Source organism: Eleutherodactylus coqui, chromosome 5, assembly GCF_035609145.1.
Source record: "Eleutherodactylus coqui strain aEleCoq1 chromosome 5, aEleCoq1.hap1, whole genome shotgun sequence".
NCBI classification, from domain to species: Eukaryota; Metazoa; Chordata; class Amphibia; order Anura; family Eleutherodactylidae; genus Eleutherodactylus; species Eleutherodactylus coqui.
In genome coordinates this window covers 14,994,233-15,013,623 of record NC_089841.1, presented here as the reverse complement: position 1 = coordinate 15,013,623, position 19,391 = coordinate 14,994,233, and the positions used below count along the sequence as shown (strand labels likewise).

General features: G+C 49.2%; 2 protein-coding genes across 8 annotated transcripts in view; both read left to right on the top strand.

Annotated features, from left to right (window-relative positions):
• LOC136628993 (oocyte zinc finger protein XlCOF7.1-like) overlaps positions 1 to 19,391 on the top strand; it is a 129,226-nt gene that overhangs the window by 45,396 nt on the left and 64,439 nt on the right. Inside the window, exon 1 of one of the 7 annotated variants that reach the window (XM_066605088.1) lies at positions 10,821 to 10,894. The exons of the other annotated variants lie outside the window; for them this stretch is intronic. The gene's annotated coding sequence lies outside the window, so the exon portion shown is untranslated. Of the gene's footprint in view, positions 1 to 10,820; positions 10,895 to 19,391 lie in introns of those variants that run through there. 7 annotated transcript variants of the gene reach the window in all.
• Positions 10,778 to 19,391, top strand: part of LOC136629067 (zinc finger protein 585A-like) — a 243,278-nt gene continuing 234,664 nt past the window's right edge. Inside the window, exon 1 of the mRNA XM_066605189.1 lies at positions 10,778 to 10,894. The gene's annotated coding sequence lies outside the window, so the exon portion shown is untranslated. The remainder of the gene's footprint in view (positions 10,895 to 19,391) is intronic.

Sequence of the window (19,391 nt, the reverse complement as noted above, 5' to 3'; positions counted from 1 at the left end):
CCTAGCACCTATAGCGACCTTTCTTCTCAGCAGTATCTGACTTATGAGATATGGACAACACGTACAGCAATGACACAATGTTAGGACATTAGGACATACAAATTGTCACATAGTTCACAGATTCTGCCTGAACTCACCCCCAGGTTCCTCCTCGCGGCATCTACATTTGTGGGCAATTTTAAGCACAAACCTACTTGGAAAGGAGGTGCTAAACACAGACTGCAGAACAGATAATCGGGAGAAGGCTGTTTGCAGGCGGGATAAGGGGACTTGAATGTTTCTATGCAAAATTTAGGAAAGGCACTCATCATTGCAGTGCAAAGAATTGGTATGCCAGGTAAAAACATACATAGATGGGAGGTCAGAAGCCAGCTCATTTCTGCTGCGGAGCTAAGATGACGTCTGAGCGGTAACTGAAGGTATTGCTACAGCAGATGCTAAAATGGCCGCTGGGCTATGGCTGGCACTGAAATGACCACCGAAGGTGTGGCCTGACTGGGCGATGGTGACGGGAGGGTCCAGGAATACTAGATACTAGACACGTATCAAGATATACCGACTGGTATTGGCCCCAATAACAACACGACCAGGCCGGTGCCCTCAGATGGTGAAGAAGGGCTGCCTTCCTTTGTCTTCAACTCAAAGCATATGAATAATCGCCATCTTGAAACTGCAACTTTAGAGGAAAGCAGGTTTCATCACCAACATAGAAAGGGGTTCTTTACTGTTAGAGCAGTTAGACTGTGGAACTCTCTGCCTGAGGACGTAGTGATGGCAAAATCCTAAGAGGAGTTTAAAAGGGGACTTGATGCCTTTCTGCAGAGGAAGGATATTATAGGCTATAAATCTAAGGTTATTTGTTAATCCGGGTATACAGGCAGGTAGGAACTATTAGGGGTTGATCCAGGGAACAGTCTGATTGCCATTAGGGAGTCGGGAAGGAATTTTTTCCCCAAAAGGGCTAATTGGCTTCTGCTCTTGGGGTTTTTTGCCTTCCTCTGGATCACTAAAACATGAGGATAGACAGGCTGGACTAGATGGACATTGTCTTCATTCAGCCTTACGAACTATGTTACTATGTTACTTCAACTTTATGTCACTTACTGACTCTACATACTACTAACTGGGTATGCCTAGCCCTATGCTCAATGACACATTGGGAAGTTTATCTCTAAGTGCCTGAGCCTTTTGCTCAATGACTATACCAACAGTTTTACATAACTTCTTGACTTCACATACTCCTTCCCTCCTCTACATGACACCAAGTGGACAGGATCAAACAGACCACTGTCAGGTACCTTAATTTAAACATGTTCCGAAACTAAACTCTGAGCCGTCTCTCAACCGGGAGTCCGAAGCCGTATGCTCAATCACGTAATCACAATTGTCACATCTGATGCCATTTGCTCAATCACTCCCTGAGAAGTATGCTCAATAAACTAAACCTCGAAGCCGTCTCTCAACCGGGATCTGAAGTCCCTGAGAAGTATGCTTGATAATACAATTTATAATGTCCTAAAAGATTCTGTCCCCTGGTGTCATAGACCACCCAAGACCTGAGGTAAACCTCTTTACCGATGACAACTATAATACCAGAAGAGAAGAATTTGTGGCAGCAAGCAGCGATGCAGTAAAAACTTCTTCCTTTATTACTCCATACACATACGACGTTTCGATCAACACAGTGATCTTTGTCAAGTATACATACACCATTAGTTACAGACTTTTTATAGTGAAACAACAATTAAAACCACAAGAAACAGCTGAACAGTACCTAATCCGCATGTGCTCACGTCCTCCATGGCTCACAATGCTTCCGGTTTATCTTCTGTGTAAGTGCACCTGTGCATAATTAGTCTACTATCACGAGACTACGGAGAGCAGAGGGAATTGTGAAAGACCAAGTGTGCTTGCATCTAGAGTCCTCTGTCAACACTGATAAAGTAATTAAGTTCCGTTTAGTGCTGGGAACTCCAGAGATCAAATGCGCATATGCTAATGATTCTGTTGATACAGATAGTCATAGCAACCCTGCTAGATCACGGAACAACAGTGTTAAGTTCCCTTTAATGCTGGGAACTACAGAGATCAAATGCGCATATGCTAAAGATTCTGTTGATACAAGTAGTCATAGCAACCCTGCCAGGTCACGGAACACCAGTATAGAGTGACTCACCACACTTTATGTATATACCATGCTAATTGTAAGCAAGCTTACAAGGAGAGCTTGCTAGGATCCATTAAATAGATATATAGCGTATATTAATTGCACAGTAATATATACATACGATAGTGGTGATAAATGGGCTTAATAAACCTAGTAGTAATTTTAATAATAACCTTTTACTCCAAGGATTTGGAAAGTAAAAAATATGACATAGTATACAACCCAATCTTAAAAAGGATCGTCATAAATAAATCGTCAATGATCTGCCCAATCACACACTTATCGTTCTTTGCAGTGCATATCTTCAACAGAAAACCATAGGTCCAATACTTAGGATATAATCTCCCCAACAATTATAACCCATAGTAATAGTACATACACAACCACTTCATGCAATAATATTTATTTATGACCCATACTGGGCACACATGAATGCACCAGAAGAGAAAGGCTTTTTGAAGAAAATAATATAAATGGAAGCAGAACAACAAATAATGGAGCAATCAGGAGTCCGGAGCACATGCATCAAGCAGATATCTGTAACAAAAATTAAAAAAGAGGGGTAATTAAAATCAAATACCTTGGATCAGATCATGTACACATAATAAACAGATACAGAATAGAAGCACCTATTTAACGGATAGTAACCAATGAACTTATTTATATACAAGACATAATAGGGTACTCAATATTGAGGCCCTTGGGGGAGAGGGTGTCCAATTCATGTATCCAACGGATCTCTTTGCGTTTAAGAATACCCTCCCGATCGCCTCCACGAGGTAGTGGGGCAACTGAGTCAATGACCCTAAACTTAAGTTGACTGGTGACCAAATAGCGCCATTGAAAAATGCAACTCGTCCCGCAAAAAACAAGCCCTCATACAGCGACGTCGATGGATAAATAAAGGAACTCCGATTTTTTAAAAGGGAGTAGGAAAAAACAAAAATGGAAAAAAGCAAAAAAGCCTGGTCACTAAGGGGTTAATAAAGGCTAATATTTCTAGCAGTAATTGTTTACCATTGTGATTAGTCCTTCATTGGGGATATGCATAACTGTCTGTAATCGGTCCTTAACCCCTTAACGACCGCCCCATCAGGAAACTACGTCCTTAGTAAGTGGGCTTTAATCTTAGAGGATGTAGTTTTATGCGTCCTCTTAGGATTAATGCCCACTTGCCTGAGGACGTGACAGCTCCATGCTGTCGGTGCCCACAGGTAGCCGACAACATGGAGCTGTCATCCCAGGATGCGGGCAGTCCCCCCCAGCATTGCGATCGGCGCTATCCAATGGATAGCGCCGATCGCAATTAAGTAAACAAAACAGTGAAAAAATGTAAAGATTCAGCTGCCCTGATGGATCGGATCCATCAGGGCAGCTGAAAATACTCACCTGCCTTCTCCGCGCTGCCCCCGATGAATCTGGTCCTCCCGGACCCGCCGGCGGTCTTTTCGCATGCGCGCCAGATGATGACATCACGCGCATGCGCAGAAGCCCGGGAGCCCCGGCAAATTTAAAATCTCCTGGCTCCCGGCTCCTGAAGGTAGCCGGGAGCCAGGAGGTGTTATCGGAGACCGCGGTGAGCGGTCCCACGATGAGCGCTATCCATTGGATAGCGGCGATCACGAAAAAGTTAAAAAAAGTTTTAAAAAAGTGTCAGTTTCACCTCCCCTCATGGATCGGATCCATGAGGGGAGGTGATAATACTCACCTCGGTCCTCCCTGATGTCCCGGGACCCGAAGTCCCCGTCTGTGCGTGCACAGAGGGGCTCGAGCCCCAGGAAATTTGTAGCCAGGAGCAGAGGGATGTCACCAGGGACATGATCACTGTTATCCAATGGATGACAGTGATCATGTAAAGTAAAAAAAAAGTATAAAAAAGTTTTTTCAAAAAGTGTAAAAAGTTAAAAAAAAAGTTTCAAAAAATCTTACGTCTCATCACCCCCCACGGATCATATCACGGGCCATAATGGGTATGTTTCTGAACACGGGACAAACAGGGGTATCCATTTTGGGGTGAAAGTCTTCATTCCTATGTGTGCTGTACAAAAAAAAAGAGTTTTTAAATTGATACAACTGCCAAAAAAATGAAAATTGTAATTTTTTTCCTACTGCTTTGCTTAGATTTATTCAAAAATTGTAGGGTAAAAATACACAGTACACCCTTAGATAAATTCGTTAAGGGGTCTAGAATTCAAAATGGGGTAATTTATGGGGGTTCTCTGACGTTTTGGCCGCTCAAGGGCTCTGCAAGTAGGCCATGGGGCCTAAATCACATTCATGCTAAATTTCAGTTCTGAAAGCCACCGACTGATTACTCCTTACATTTTGGGCCCCGTTGTGCATCCAGACAAAAGATTAGGGCCACAATGGGTATGTCTCTGAACACGGGAGAAACAGGGGGATCCATTTTGGGGTGCAAGTCTTCATTCATGTGTGTGATGTACAAAAAAAGCTGTTTTTAAAATGACAGAATTGACAAAAAAATAAAAATCACAATTTTTTTCCTTTTGCTTTGCTAGAATTCATTCAAAAACCGTGGGGTCAAAATAGGTAGTACACCCTTAGATAAATTTGTTAAGGAGTCTAGTTTTCAAAATGGGGTCATTTGTGGGGTTTCTCTATGGTTTTGGCCGCTCAAGAGCTCTACAAAAGTGCTATGGGGCCTAAAACGCCTTCAAGCAAAATTTCAGTTCTGAAAGACACAGACTACTCCTTTCATTTTAGGCCCCGTTGTGCATCGAGACATAAGATTAGGGCCACAATGGGTATGTTTCTGAACACGGAAGAAACAGGGGTATCCATTTTGGGGTGTAAATCCTCATTTTCATGAGCACTATAGGAAAAAAATATGTCTTTAAAATGACATATTTGCAAAAATATGAAATTTTATTTTTTCTCCTCTAAATTTAATTAATTCCTGAAAAAAAACTGGTGGGGTCAAAATACTCATGACCCCCCTCAGTGGATACATTAAGGGGTGTAGTTTTTAAAATGGGGTCATTTGGGGGGGGTATTTATTATTCTGACACTCATGAGCCTTTGCAAACTTGGCTTGGTGCAGGAAAACAAAGTGTTCCTCAAAATGCTGAAAAGTAACGTTAAATTTGTACGTTATCTAAATGGTTAAAAAAACACAAGTTTTTCAAATGTGCATTCAGAATAAAGTAAACAGATGGAAATATATATCCTATCAAAAATTTGTACAGTGTGTTTGGACATATTTGAGATATTACAGTTGAAAATGTAAAAAAATGACAATTTTTTCAAAATTTTCCCAATTTTGGCGCTTTTAATAAATATACACAAATTATATTGGTCTTTTTTTACAACCAAAATGAAGTACAACATGTGGCGAAAAAACAATGTCAGAATCACTTGGATATGTAAAGCCTTTACGGAGTTATGCTACGTTAAACGACGCATGTCAGATTTCCAAAATTTGGCTCCGTCACTAAGGCGCAAACAGGCTTCGTCACTAAAGGGTTAAATAAGTGGTTTGGCCCCGGGGACAATGTGTGGGTTTAAATTAGATTTCAGACAATTTAGTCTAGCTTTATTCCTATATTGGGGCATTTATAATACATAGAATATTTGGTCCCCTTACTGAGGTGGCGTTGGCGCAATTATACTTTTAAAGTATTGTGACCTGTGGGGCGCTCCGTAGGGATAACGCTCTAATAATATGATAAGGTCTAGGCATGCGCTACACGCTATACAAGCTAATTAGGACATGGGCATTAAGCTGACTGATTGTCTACCGGGGCGTCTGCTCCTTTTTGATAATGAACGCTATGATGTATGTTCCTTGAGACGTCCCGTAGCGATGACACCCGCACAGTGTGATGTAATGACGCATGCGCATTGGTACTGATAAGGCCATTTTGGGGAAGGGCAGAATGGTGAGTGGTTATTCAGTGGCGCATGCGCCGTGGCAGGTAGCGGACGCTACAGACATGAGGTCTATCGGTGAGTAAGTTGCATTATTTGCATTAACTTATACTATAGTTACATGACATCAGCTGTATTGTGTGGATCTGGACCAATCATTGTCTGCACTGAAGAGATGTCTGTTCGCATAATGATGTGGGTGTGGGGATTTGTAGTAAGAGAAATCGAGGCATATTGTCTTTGTGCTGCATGCTTGAAGAAGACTTTGTGGAGGGCGAAACGTCGCAGCTTTATCATGTTTTTCTGCTGAGAAACAAAGAAATTGGACTAAACAAGTTCCTGTGTGCTGATCTTGCCCACTACTGATGAATCCACGTCTATTGGGGTTCTGGAGTCCAGACCTTCGTTGCTTGGATCGTGCACCATATGTTTCTCCACTGCTACTGGTAGTCTTGCTCTCTACCTGGACCAATCATCTGAGAGCTTGGTCACCTTGACGTTGGTAGATGGGCCAATGTAATTTGATCAAATTATATACTAAGAACCTTCATTATTTAATGTGGTTAGAATATAGATTATAACTATGTATATCTCTGGTAGTACATTTATTTTGCATGCTGTTGCTATTTTTGGTTTCTCCTTCTACTTTATGTTGCAGCCACGGTTTTACATGCACTGTTATATTTCCATTGGGTAGTGCTGACCTATTTTATTCTTTTCCCCACACATCACACACACAGCTCTACTCCATCCATCCTGACCCCCACACATCACACACACAGCTCTACTCCATCCATCCTGACCCCCACACATCACACACACAGCTCTACTCCATCCATCCCACACATCACACACACAGCTCTACTCCATCCATCCTGACCCCCACACATCACACACACAGCTCTACTGCATCCATCCCACACATCACACACACAGCTCTACTGCATCCATCCTGACCCCCACACATCACACACACAGCTCTACTCCATCCATCCTGACCCCCACACATCACACACACAGCTCTACTCCATCCATCCTGACCCCCACACATCACACACACAGCTCTACTCCATCCATCCCACACATCACACACACAGCTCTACTCCATCCATCCTGACCCCCACACATCACACACACAGCTCTACTGCATCCATCCCACACATCACACACACAGCTCTACTGCATCCATCCTGACCCCCACACATCACACACACAGCTCTACTCCATCCATCCTGACCCCCACACATCACACACACAGCTCTACTCCATCCATCCTGACCCCCACACATCACACACACAGCTCTACTCCATCCATCCTGACCCCCACACATCACACACACAGCTCTACTCCATCCATCCTGACCCCCACACATCACACACACAGCTCTACTCCATCCATCCTGACCCCCACACATCACACACACAGCTCTACTCCATCCATCCTGACCCCCACACATCACACACACAGCTCTACTCCATCCATCCTGACCCCCACACATCACACACACAGCTCTACTCCATCCATCCTGACCCCCACACATCACACACACAGCTCTACTCCATCCATCCTGACCCCCACACATCACACACACAGCTCTACTCCATCCATCCTGACCCCCACACATCACACACACAGCTCTACTCCATCCATCCTGACCCCCACACATCACACACACAGCTCTACTCCATCCATCCTGACCCCCACACATCACACACACAGCTCTACTCCATCCATCCCACACATCACACACACAGCTCTACTCCATCCATCCTGACCCCCACACATCACACACACAGCTCTACTGCATCCATCCCACACATCACACACACAGCTCTACTGCATCCATCCTGACCCCCACACATCACACACACAGCTCTACTCCATCCATCCTGACCCCCACACATCACACACACAGCTCTACTCCATCCATCCTGACCCCCACACATCACACACACAGCTCTACTCCATCCATCCCACACATCACACACACAGCTCTACTCCATCCATCCTGACCCCCACACATCACACACACAGCTCTACTGCATCCATCCCACACATCACACACACAGCTCTACTGCATCCATCCTGACCCCCACACATCACACACACAGCTCTACTCCATCCATCCTGACCCCCACACATCACACACACAGCTCTACTCCATCCATCCTGACCCCCACACATCACACACACAGCTCTACTCCATCCATCCTGACCCCCACACATCACACACACAGCTCTACTCCATCCATCCTGACCCCCACACATCACACACACAGCTCTACTCCATCCATCCTGACCCCCACACATCACACACACAGCTCTACTCCATCCATCCTGACCCCCACACATCACACACACAGCTCTACTCCATCCATCCTGACCCCCACACATCACACACACAGCTCTACTCCATCCATCCTGACCCCCACACATCACACACACAGCTCTACTCCATCCATCCTGACCCCCACACATCACACACACAGCTCTACTCCATCCATCCTGACCCCCACACATCACACACACAGCTCTACTCCATCCATCCTGACCCCCACACATCACACACACAGCTCTACTCCATCCATCCTGACCCCCACACATCACACACACAGCTCTACTCCATCCATCCTGACCCCCACACATCACACACACAGCTCTACTCCATCCATCCTGATCCCCACACACATCACAAACAGCTCTACTCCATCCATCCTGACCCCCACACATCACAAACAGCTCTACTCCATCCATCCTGACCCCCACACATCACACACACACCTCTACTCCATCCATCCTGACCCCCGCACATTACACACACAGCTCTACTCCACCCATGCTGACCCCCACACATCACACACAGCTCTACTCCATCCATCCTGACCCCCACACATCACACACAGCTCTACTCCATCCATCCTGACCCCCACACATCACACACACAGCTCTACTCCATCCATCCTGACCCCCACACATCACACACACAGCTCTACTCCATCTATCCTGACCCCCACACATCACACACAGCTCTACTCCATCCATCCTGACCCCCACACATCACACACACAGCTCTACTCCATCCATCCTGACCCCCACATCACAGACACACACACAGCTCTACTCCATCCATCCTGACCCCCACACATCACACACACACAGCTCTACTCCATCCATCCTGACCCCCACATCACAGACACACACACAGCTCTACTCCATCCATCCTGACCCCCACACATCACACACAGCTCTACTCCATCCATCCTGACCCCCACACATCACACACACAGCTCTACTCCATCCATCCTGACCCGCACACATCACACACACACACACACACACACACACACACACACAGCTCTACTGCATCCATCCTGACCCCCACACATCACACACACAGCTCTACACCATCCATCCTGACCCCCACACATCACACACAGCTCTACTCCATCCATCCTGACCCCCACACATCACACACACGGCTCTACTCCATCCATCCTGACCCCACACATCACACACACAGATCTACTCCATCCATCCTGACCCCCACACATCACACACACAGCTCTACTCCATCCATCCTGACCCCCACACATCACACACACAGCTCTACTCCATCCATCCTGACCCCCACACATCACACACACAGCTCTACTCCATCCATCCTGACCCCCACACATCACACACAGACAGCTCTACTCCATCCATCCTGACCCCCGCACATCACACACACAGCTATACTCCATCCATCCTGACCCCCCACACATCACACACACAGCTCTACTCCATCCATCCTGACCCCCACACATCACACACAGCTCTACTCCATCCATCCTGACCCCCACACATCACACACACAGCTCTACTCCATCCATCCTGACACCCACACATCACACACAGCTCTACTCCATCCATCCTGACCCCCACACATCACACACACAGCTCTACTCCATCCATCCTGACCCCCACACATCACACACACAGCTCTACTCCATCCATCCTGACCCCCACACATCACACACACAGCTCTACTCCATCCATCCTGACCCCCACACATCACACACACAGCTCTACTCCATCCATCCTGACCCCCACACATCACACACACAGCTCTACTCCATCCATCCTGACCCCCACACATCACACACACACAGCTCTACTCCATCCATCCTGACCCCCACACATCACACACACACAGCTCTACTCCATCCATCCTGACCCCCACACATCACACACACAGCTCTACTCCATCCATCCTGACCCCCACACATCACACACACAGCTCTACTCCATCCATCCTGACCCCCACACATCACACAGACAGCTCTACTCCATCCATCCTGACCCCCACACATCACACACACAGCTCTACTCCATCCATCCTGACCCCCACACATCACACACACAGCTCTACTCCATCCATCCTGACCCCCACACATCACACACACAGCTCTACTCCATCCATCCTGACCCCCACACATCACACACAGCTCTACTCCATCCATCCTGACCCCCACACATCACACACAGCTCTACTCCATCCATCCTGACCCCCACACATCACACACAGCTCTACTCCATCCATCCTGACCCCCACACATCACACACAGCTTTACTACATCTAACCTGGAGGGATCACAACCAGCTAGTCAGAATTCTGCATTCACTGATCTTCTCTGGTCATGTGATACCTGGCTCCTCCCACACAGTGACATCATCACAGGTCCTGGAAGCACACGGCTGCCGTCTGGCTCTGCAGGTCTGTCTGTCCTCTCCTTTCTGAATCACTGGGCAGGAGTGTTTGATGAGAGGAGGATAATCCCCATCAGGACTGCTGGAAGGTGAGTATACACAGCCTATAACTAATACTCTCTTGATGTCCCCTGTGACCTTATGACGGCATTTAATCTCTTAGGGTCGGTAAATATTGGCATCGAGCATCCTCACTTGTAGATCTTGGCCCACTCTTCTTTGTGAGAGCATCTGGGGTGTAGCGCCCTCTTCAGGTCATCCACAAATCTGCTATTGGGTTCAGGTCTGGGCTCTGGTGTGTAGCGCCCTCTTCAGGTCCCCCATAGATCTGCTATGGGGTTTAGGTCCGGGCTCTGGTGTGTAGCGCCCTCTTCAGGTCCCCCATAGATCTGCTATGGGGTTCAGGTCCGGGCTCTGATGTGTAGCGTCCTCTTCAGGTCCCCATAGATCTGCTATGGGGTTCAAGTCCGGGCTCTGGTGTGTAGCGCCCTCTTCAGGTCCCCCGCAGATCTGCTATGGGGTTCAGGTCTGGGCTCTGGTGTGTAGCGCCCTCTTCAGGTCACCTGAAGATCTGCTATTGGGGTTCAGGTCTTGGCTCTGGTGTGTAACGCCCTCTTCAGGTCCCCCACAGATCTGCTTTGGGGTTCAGATCTGTGCTATGGTGTGTAACGCCCTCTTCAGGTCCCCCACAGATCTGCTTTGGGGTTCAGGTCTGTGCTCTGGTGTGTAGCACCCTCTCCAGGTCCCCCCCAGATCTGCTATGGGGTTCAAGTCCAGGCTCTGGTGGGCACCCGTAGTTCTGCTTTGTGGATCAGGTCTTGGCTCTGGTGTGTAGGGCCCTCTTCAGGTCTCCCACAGATCTGCTATGGGGTTGAGGTATGGGCTCTGGTGTGTAGCGCCCTCTTCAGGTCCCCCGCAGATCTGCTATGGGGTTCAGGTCTGGGCTCTGGTGTGCATTGCCCTCTTCAGGTCCCCCGCAGATCTGCTATGGGCTTCAGGTCCGGGCTCTGGTGTGTAGCGCCCTCTTCAGGACCCCAAGATCTGCTATGGGGTTCAGGTCTGGGCTCGGGTGTGTAGCGCCCTCTTCAGGTTCCCCACAGATCTGCTATGGGGTTCAGATCTGGGCTCCAGGGGGTAGCGCCCTCTTCAGGACCCCGCAGATCTGCTATGGGGTTCAGGTCCGGGCTCGGGTGTGTAGCGCCCTCTTCAGGTCACCTGAAGATCTGCTATTGGGGTTCAGGTTTTGGCTCTGGTGTGTAGCGCCTTCTTCCGGACCCCGCAGATCTGCTATGGGGTTCAGGTCCGGGCTTGGGTGTGTAGCGCCCTCTACAGGTCACACATAGTTCTGCTATGGGGTTCAGGTCCGGGCTCTGGTGTGTAGCGTCCTCTTCAATTCCCCAATAGATCTGCTATTGGTGTCCGGGCTCTGGTGTGTAGCGTCCTCTTCAAGTCCCCCATAGATCTGCTATTGGGGTCCGGGCTCTGGTGGCACGTTCCGTTGTTGCTTCGAGTCGTCCTGCTGAAAGGTGAAATTCCTCTTCATCTGCAGGTTTCCAGCAGAGAACTGAAGGTTTTGGGCCAGAATGGACGGATATTTGGGACTATTAATAATTTCCTCCCTGTCACTAATGCCCCACTTCCAGATATACAGCCCCCACATAATGCTGCCCCCACCATCTTCACTGCGGTTTTGGGGTCTTCTGCTGACAGCAATGTTGGCTTTGTACCAGGCCGACCTTCTGGGATTCTGGCCGACAAGGTCCCCCTCGGTCTCCTCAGACAGAACACATTCTCCACAGACTTGATGGAGGTTCTAGCAGAACATGGCCGGCTTGTATGCTCTCTGTTAGTAAAGTCTTGTCCCCTCCCCCACAGCCCCGACATATGAAGAACACGGGAGATGACACATGACTACACAACCAGGACTCACTAGAAACTCCAGCAGCTCCTCTAGTGTTGCTGTTGGCCTCCTATAACAATTCTCTTTTAGGCTTTTCAGCAGTTTCTCAGGGACGTCCAGTTTTTGGTGATGTCACTTTTGGGCCATTAATCCCCTTCTTGCTGATGGTCTCCCCTGTGCTCTATGTTATGTCATGTCTTGGAGATGTTTCACCTCCTTCTCCTGACTGACTCCTTCCAACAAGCAGACCCTTTAATGTTCTGTAAGATCTTTACAGACCAACTAAGAAAATGTCAGGAAAATCCTCCTAGAAGAGCCGACCTTTATATGGGGGAACCCAGAATCCCTGTATATAATGGCAGCGGAGTGCTGACTGCTGTCTAACAGGAGGTTACATGTGATTGGCTAATTCTGAACACCACTGTATCCCCAAATATAAGAGGGTGTGAACACGTATGCAAACACATTATTTTTAATTTTGTCAGTTTTAGTTTTCCACCCCCCAGGGGCGCAGGCAGACGAGCGTGTTTGACGTTCCTGGCAAATCAACGCTTCTAAAAGTTCAGAGAACTTTTAGGAAGAAAGAGACTTCAAAAGGCTCCTCCTGCCTTCCATTCTCCAGTGCTTCCTGTCCCTACAGGGACATGCGAGAGGAGCTCCCTCTAGGGAGCCGAAAATCTGACAGCGGGGTTGGCGGTCCACAGGATTGCCTCCCCTCTCACCTCCCTTCTGGAAGTCAGCGCGGTCAGGGAGTACGGCGGGCCACAGTTCTGACCACCCGGGTGTCACCACCGCAGCCCACCGCAGCGCACCGGAGCGGCGGGCCAGAGGCCCTTGAGTCCCCTCCTTGCTTCTCCATGAGGCTCCCATGTTTGCACTTCAGCCGGGAGAGCGGTGGGCCATAGGCTCGGGACCCTCTCTCCTCCAGGCATGCCGACGGCGGCCGCGCGCAACGTCGGGGGGCGGAGCCAGTGACGCGGTGACGTCAGACACCGAGAGAACCCGGAAATAAAGGCGGGAGATTTAAAAGTGGAACCCCCCCGGCAAGCTTCCACTGACAGGACACCTTCAGTGAAGGATTAGTTGGTTTGGTCTACTACTATCCTGCACCATGACTACCAGAGAAACAGAAGTGGAAGCCCTGCAAACTGCAATTGTTACTTATGCAGGGGTAATATGCTCAGGGGGACTTATAGCGATGTATGGGGGGTCTCCCTTATGTGCATGCATGTATCATTGCAGGACAGGGAGTCCACCAAGTCCAAACAGGACCCTAAGAAAAGACACAGGAAATGTGCCCTGTGTCTTAAGAAACTGGATGAGGCATACAAAAAGCCACTATGCCCTGAATGTACCTCCAAGATCCTCACGGACAAGCAGTCTGCGTTCAGGGAAGACATAAGATTCCTGGTTAGGGAGGAGGTCCGGACATCAATATCCAGTCTCCCCCCAGCTCAGCGGGAGTGAAGGGCCGCCAAAAGTTCTAGCCACATACCGCTAACGAGTTCAGACTCTGAACAATCCCTGGGCGACCTTTCAGAAGGTGAATTGTTCGACCGTCCCCCTGACTCTAAGGATGAGAACAAAGTACTACTTCTCATCGGGTGATCTGGATGATTTGATTAAAGCAGTCAGGGATACCATGAAAGTCGAGGATGTGGTCGAGCCAAGCTCCATGCAGGACGATATGTTTGGAGGGCTCAGACCGAGGAACCGCATCGTCTTCCCGGTAAATGACAGCCTGAAAAAGGTGATCGCGGACGAGTATAAAGAGAGGCTCCGTTTCGCGGAGGAAGATGTGCGCATCTATAAGAATGTTCCCAAAGTGGACGCACTGGTGGCCAGGATGGTCAAGAAGACAGCCCTCCCATTTGAAGACTCGTCACATCCTAAAGACCCTAAGGATAACAGGGTGGACGCCTTAATGAAGCAGGCCGGGCAAACAACTGCTTATACGCTGGAGTCCAACATCGCAGCGACTTCTGTGGCCAGATCAATGTTCCTCTGGCTAGGTGAGCTGGACGACCAGATCAAATAGAGGGCCCCTAGAGAGGCATTTACAGGAGTGCATACCCCTGCTGAGATTGGCAACAGGTTTCCTGGCAGACACATGTGCCGAATCTATGAGGCTGGCAGCCAGGAGCGCCACGTTGTCTAACATGGCTAGGAGGGCGGTCTGGCTGAAAACATGGAAGGCTGATACGGTATCCAAGGGAAGGCTGTGCAACATTCCCTTTCATGGTCAACACATCTTCGGTGCGGACTTGGAGGAGATCCTCAAGAAGGCTACCGACAAGACCCACAGCTTTCCGGACCATACGAGGACCGGACTTCCCCACAGACGACAGCCATCCTTCAGGCCGTCCTGGGGGAAAGGAAAGACGGGGCGCTGGTCCTACCCCAAAGAAGGCAGGGGTAAGACAGAAAGAACTTCTACCCCCATAGAAGATTACTGGGTGGGGGGTGGACTACAAAAATTTTCCCAGGACTGGCAGGAGATTACAGACAACCCGTGGGTCCTGCAGCTCATAGCCCAGGGGTACAGAATAGAATTCTTCACCCGGCCCCCTAATAACTTCAGAGTCACTCCCACGCAATCCCCTGCTCTGCAGGATATCTTTAAAAATGAAATTTCCAATTTGCTACAAATGAGGGCGGTAGTCCGGGTCCCCACGGTAGAGCAGGGCTTGGGTTTCTCCTCGCCCCTCTTCCTTATTAAAAAACCAAACGGCAGCTACCGAATGATCCTTAATCTGAAGGGCCTGAACAAATACATTACCTATAAGAGGTTTAAAATGGAAACCGTCAGGTCAGCAGTAACTCTAATTGAAAAAGGGGACTTTATGAGTACCGTCGATCTAAAGGACGCGTACTATCACGTACCATTCCTGCCGGAACATCACAAGTACCTGCGATTTGCAATCAGGATAGGAAGCCGTGTATGTCACTTCCAGTTTCAGTGTCTACCTTTCGTCATTTCAACGGCACCTAGAATATTCTCCAAAATAGTGGCAGAGATGGTGGCACATCTCCATGTAGCAGGCATAACATCACCCGCAGCGGGATTTCCCACGGGATTTCCGCCACTAAAAGCCTGCATAGGAGTGCATTACAATACGCACTCCTATGCAGACGGCCCGCGGCATGTCCTATTTCTGTGTGGGGCTCGCAGAGCCTCGCACAGAAACGTCACTCACCAGGCCGGCGGCTCCGGTCTGCACATGCGCCGGCTGCCCGGCAGATGAAGGAGCCGAGGCCGCCGAGCGCGGGTGAGCACGCGCTCCTGCCTGCAGGTGCTGGGGTCGGGTCCCGCGGCGAGAATTCTCGCTGCCGGATCCGACCCGCCCGTCTGCAGGCGGCCTAAATCTAGTCTTTCCCCCAAGACACGCAAAACCTTCCTGGGGGTGCGGATAAACTCGGTGCCGTAGACCTTATCCTTGCCTCCACCCAGGCAGGAAAGCCTTAGACAAGCAGCACAAAGATGCGGCCAGAGGAAACGAGTAACAATTAGGGACGCAATGAGACTCCTAGGCCTTATAACTTCATGTATCAGCATTATTCCTTGGGCCCAGGCACACTCAAGAACGCTCCAGAGGGCCATCCTGGGCAACTGGGAGGGGGCAACGACCTCCCTGGACATCAGGATGCCCATGTCATCATCAGTCACATGGTCGCTTTGCTGGTGGCGGTCAACACACAACCTAGAAGCAGAGTCCCCATGGGTGGCAGAGCCCTTTATTTGCTTAGTCACCGACGCAAGCCAGTCTGCCTGGGGAGCGCAAGTAGTGCAGTGCCTGCTCCAGGGCGAATGGGGTCCAGCGTTGCGAAGCCAGACCTCAAATTTCAGAGAATTTAGGGCCATCTGGGAGGCACTTCACAGAGCTCAGGACATCCTAAGGAAGAAACATGTTAAGATCTTCTCTGATAATATGACCGCCGTTTCCCTTATTCGCCACCAGGGAGGCACCAGGAATTTCCACCTACTGAAATTAACACCCGGATCTTCCAATGGGCCGAGGCCACGGTACAGTCCCTGACGGCGGTCCACCTCAAAGGGTCCCAGAACCTAACAGCCAACTTTCTCAGTCGAAGACACCTAGACCCCGGGGAATGGTCCCTGAACCAAGAGGAATTTCAACTCATTACAGATACCTGGGGCAGACCACAGGTGGACCTATTCGCGAACAGCCGAAACTCAAAATGCCCCGTCTACTTTTCCCTACATCCGAGGGACAGGGCCGAGGGGATAGACGCCTTTTCCCAGAGTTGGGACTTCAGTCTGGCCTATGCCTCCCTCCCCCCCCCCATACCCCTGATCCCGAGAGTCTTGCAAAAGGTCCAGCAAAGCCACGTGACCCTTATCCTAATCGCCCCATACTGGGATAAACGGGCATTGTTTCCAGTACTCCTAAGACTCGCCATCGCGTAGCCAATCCGCCTTCCAACCAGGAAGGATCTCCTAGCGCAGGGCTCAGTGTTGTGCCCCAATTTAGAGAGACTGAACCTCGCAGTGTGGATATTGAGGAACAGACGCTACTGAGACAAGGTCTGTCCTCTAGAGTTATCGCAACTCTACGCCAGTCTCGCAAACCGGTTACATCAGCTATTTATAACAAAATATGGAAAAAGTTCTCCTCCTAGAGGGGGCTGGAAGTCTCCAATCTTGACACCTCGGTGGCGGAGATCTTGGACTTCCTCCAGGAGGGTCTAGATAAAAACCTAAGACCAGGGACCGTAAAAGTACAGGTATCAGCGCTCTCGGCCATTCTAGACCAACCCTTAGCAGATCATAGACTGATCCGCAGGTTCATGAAGGCAGCAGAAAGAATGAGGCCAGTTTGCCGCAGTATGGTCCCCCCTGGGACTGAACCTAGTTCTCCAGAATCTCTGTAAAACCCCCTTCGAGCCCATTGATCAGATATCAATTAGGTGGCTCACTTTAAAAACTGTATTTCTGGTAGCAATCACAACAGCGAGGCGCGTAAGCGAGCTCCAGGCCCTGTCTTATAAAACACCATATCTACTAGTCCAGGATGATAAGGTTATACTAAAAACGGACCCATTCTTTCTACCAAAGGTAGCCTCGACATTCCACAGACAGCAGGAAATTATCCTCCCATCTTTCTGTCAGGATCCCAAAAATGATAGGGAAAGAGATTACCATAGCCTGGACATAAGGAGGGCCATTATATGCTACTTAGAGCAGACATCATCCTTTAGGAAGGCTGACTGTCTTTTTGTTCAATTTCAGGGGCGGGCAGAGGAAGAGCGGCTTCTAGGAGGTCCATTAGCCGCTGGATAAAAACAATCCAGCAGGCCTACTCTTCCAGCGACAGACCTATCCCGGAAGGACTTAAGGCCCATTCAACCAGGCAGTATCCTGCTCCTGGGTGAAGAGGGCTATGGCTACGCCGGACCAAATATGCAAGGCGGCCACATGGTCCAACCTGCACACCTTTGCTAGACACTATAGGTTGAATACGGACCTCTCCTCCGACCTCTCGTTTGGGAGAAAGGGGGTGCCACTGCCTGCAGGACCTAAGAAAATAATCTGGTATACTCCAGGTATGCCGTCAGGATGACGCCGGGGAAAAGGAGTGAATTTCTTACCGAAAATTCCTTTTTTCTGAGTCATCCTGACGGCACGTTATTCCCTCCCAAAACTCACACATATATGTCTATAATTATGCGGGTACGAATTTGTAGCCCAGAGGCTCCTATGTCAGACGTTTTCATGCGACATTTTTTTTTGCATAATATCTTTTGTTAAAACTCGGGTAAGCTACCCTTCTTGTTTATCTTCAAATGGAATTAACCATGATATTTTTGTTTTGGAGCAAATAAAATATCTTCCTTGGTTAACTGCGACATGTCCATGTAAGTAATTTAGAAGACACTGGAGAATGGGAGGCAGGAGGAGCCTTTTGAAGTCTCTTGCTTCCTGTCCCTTCAAGGTCAAGGTGCAACCTCCAGGTATGCCGTCAGGATTAGAGATGAGTGAACCTACTCGGCCACGCCCCTTTTTCGCCTGAGCGCCCCGATTTTCGAGTACTTCCGTACTCGGGCGAAAAGATTCGGGGGGCGCCGTGGGTGAGTGGGGGGTTGCAGCGGGGAGTGGGGGGGAGAGAGGGCTCCCCCCTGTTCCCCGCTGCTACCTCTGCTCCGCCACGCCTCCCCCCGCTCCCCGGAGCCCCCCCGAATCTTTTCCCCCGAGTACGGAAGTACTCGAAAATCGCGGTGTTCGATCAAGTAATTACTCAAAACGAGTAGGTTCGCTCATCTCTAGTCAGGATGACTCGGAAAAAAGGAATTTTCGGTAAGAAATTCACTTCTTTTGCAGCTTGAGACTTCTGTGGCTGCATTTTTGAATCAGAGCTGGAAGGCTGGCTTGAACACATGCCAGGGTTGAAGACAGTAGCTGAGGTTCAGTGACTGAAAGTTTACATAATGCATCTCTTATTATAAAGGGCAGAGGAGAAGGAAGCCTAGCTGGGGCCATTCCTGCCCCTGCTTCTCGCTCCCTCTCTCTCCACTCCATACTGCTCACAGCCTCCCACTGAACTCCTCCTTGACTTCTGTCTTCTACCCCTGTTATGTTTATCTAACTCTGCAACATTGAAATGAGCCAGAAAGCCCCTCCTTTTTTCCCTGCTCAGCAGCTATGTGATTTACAACTGTGAACTGCC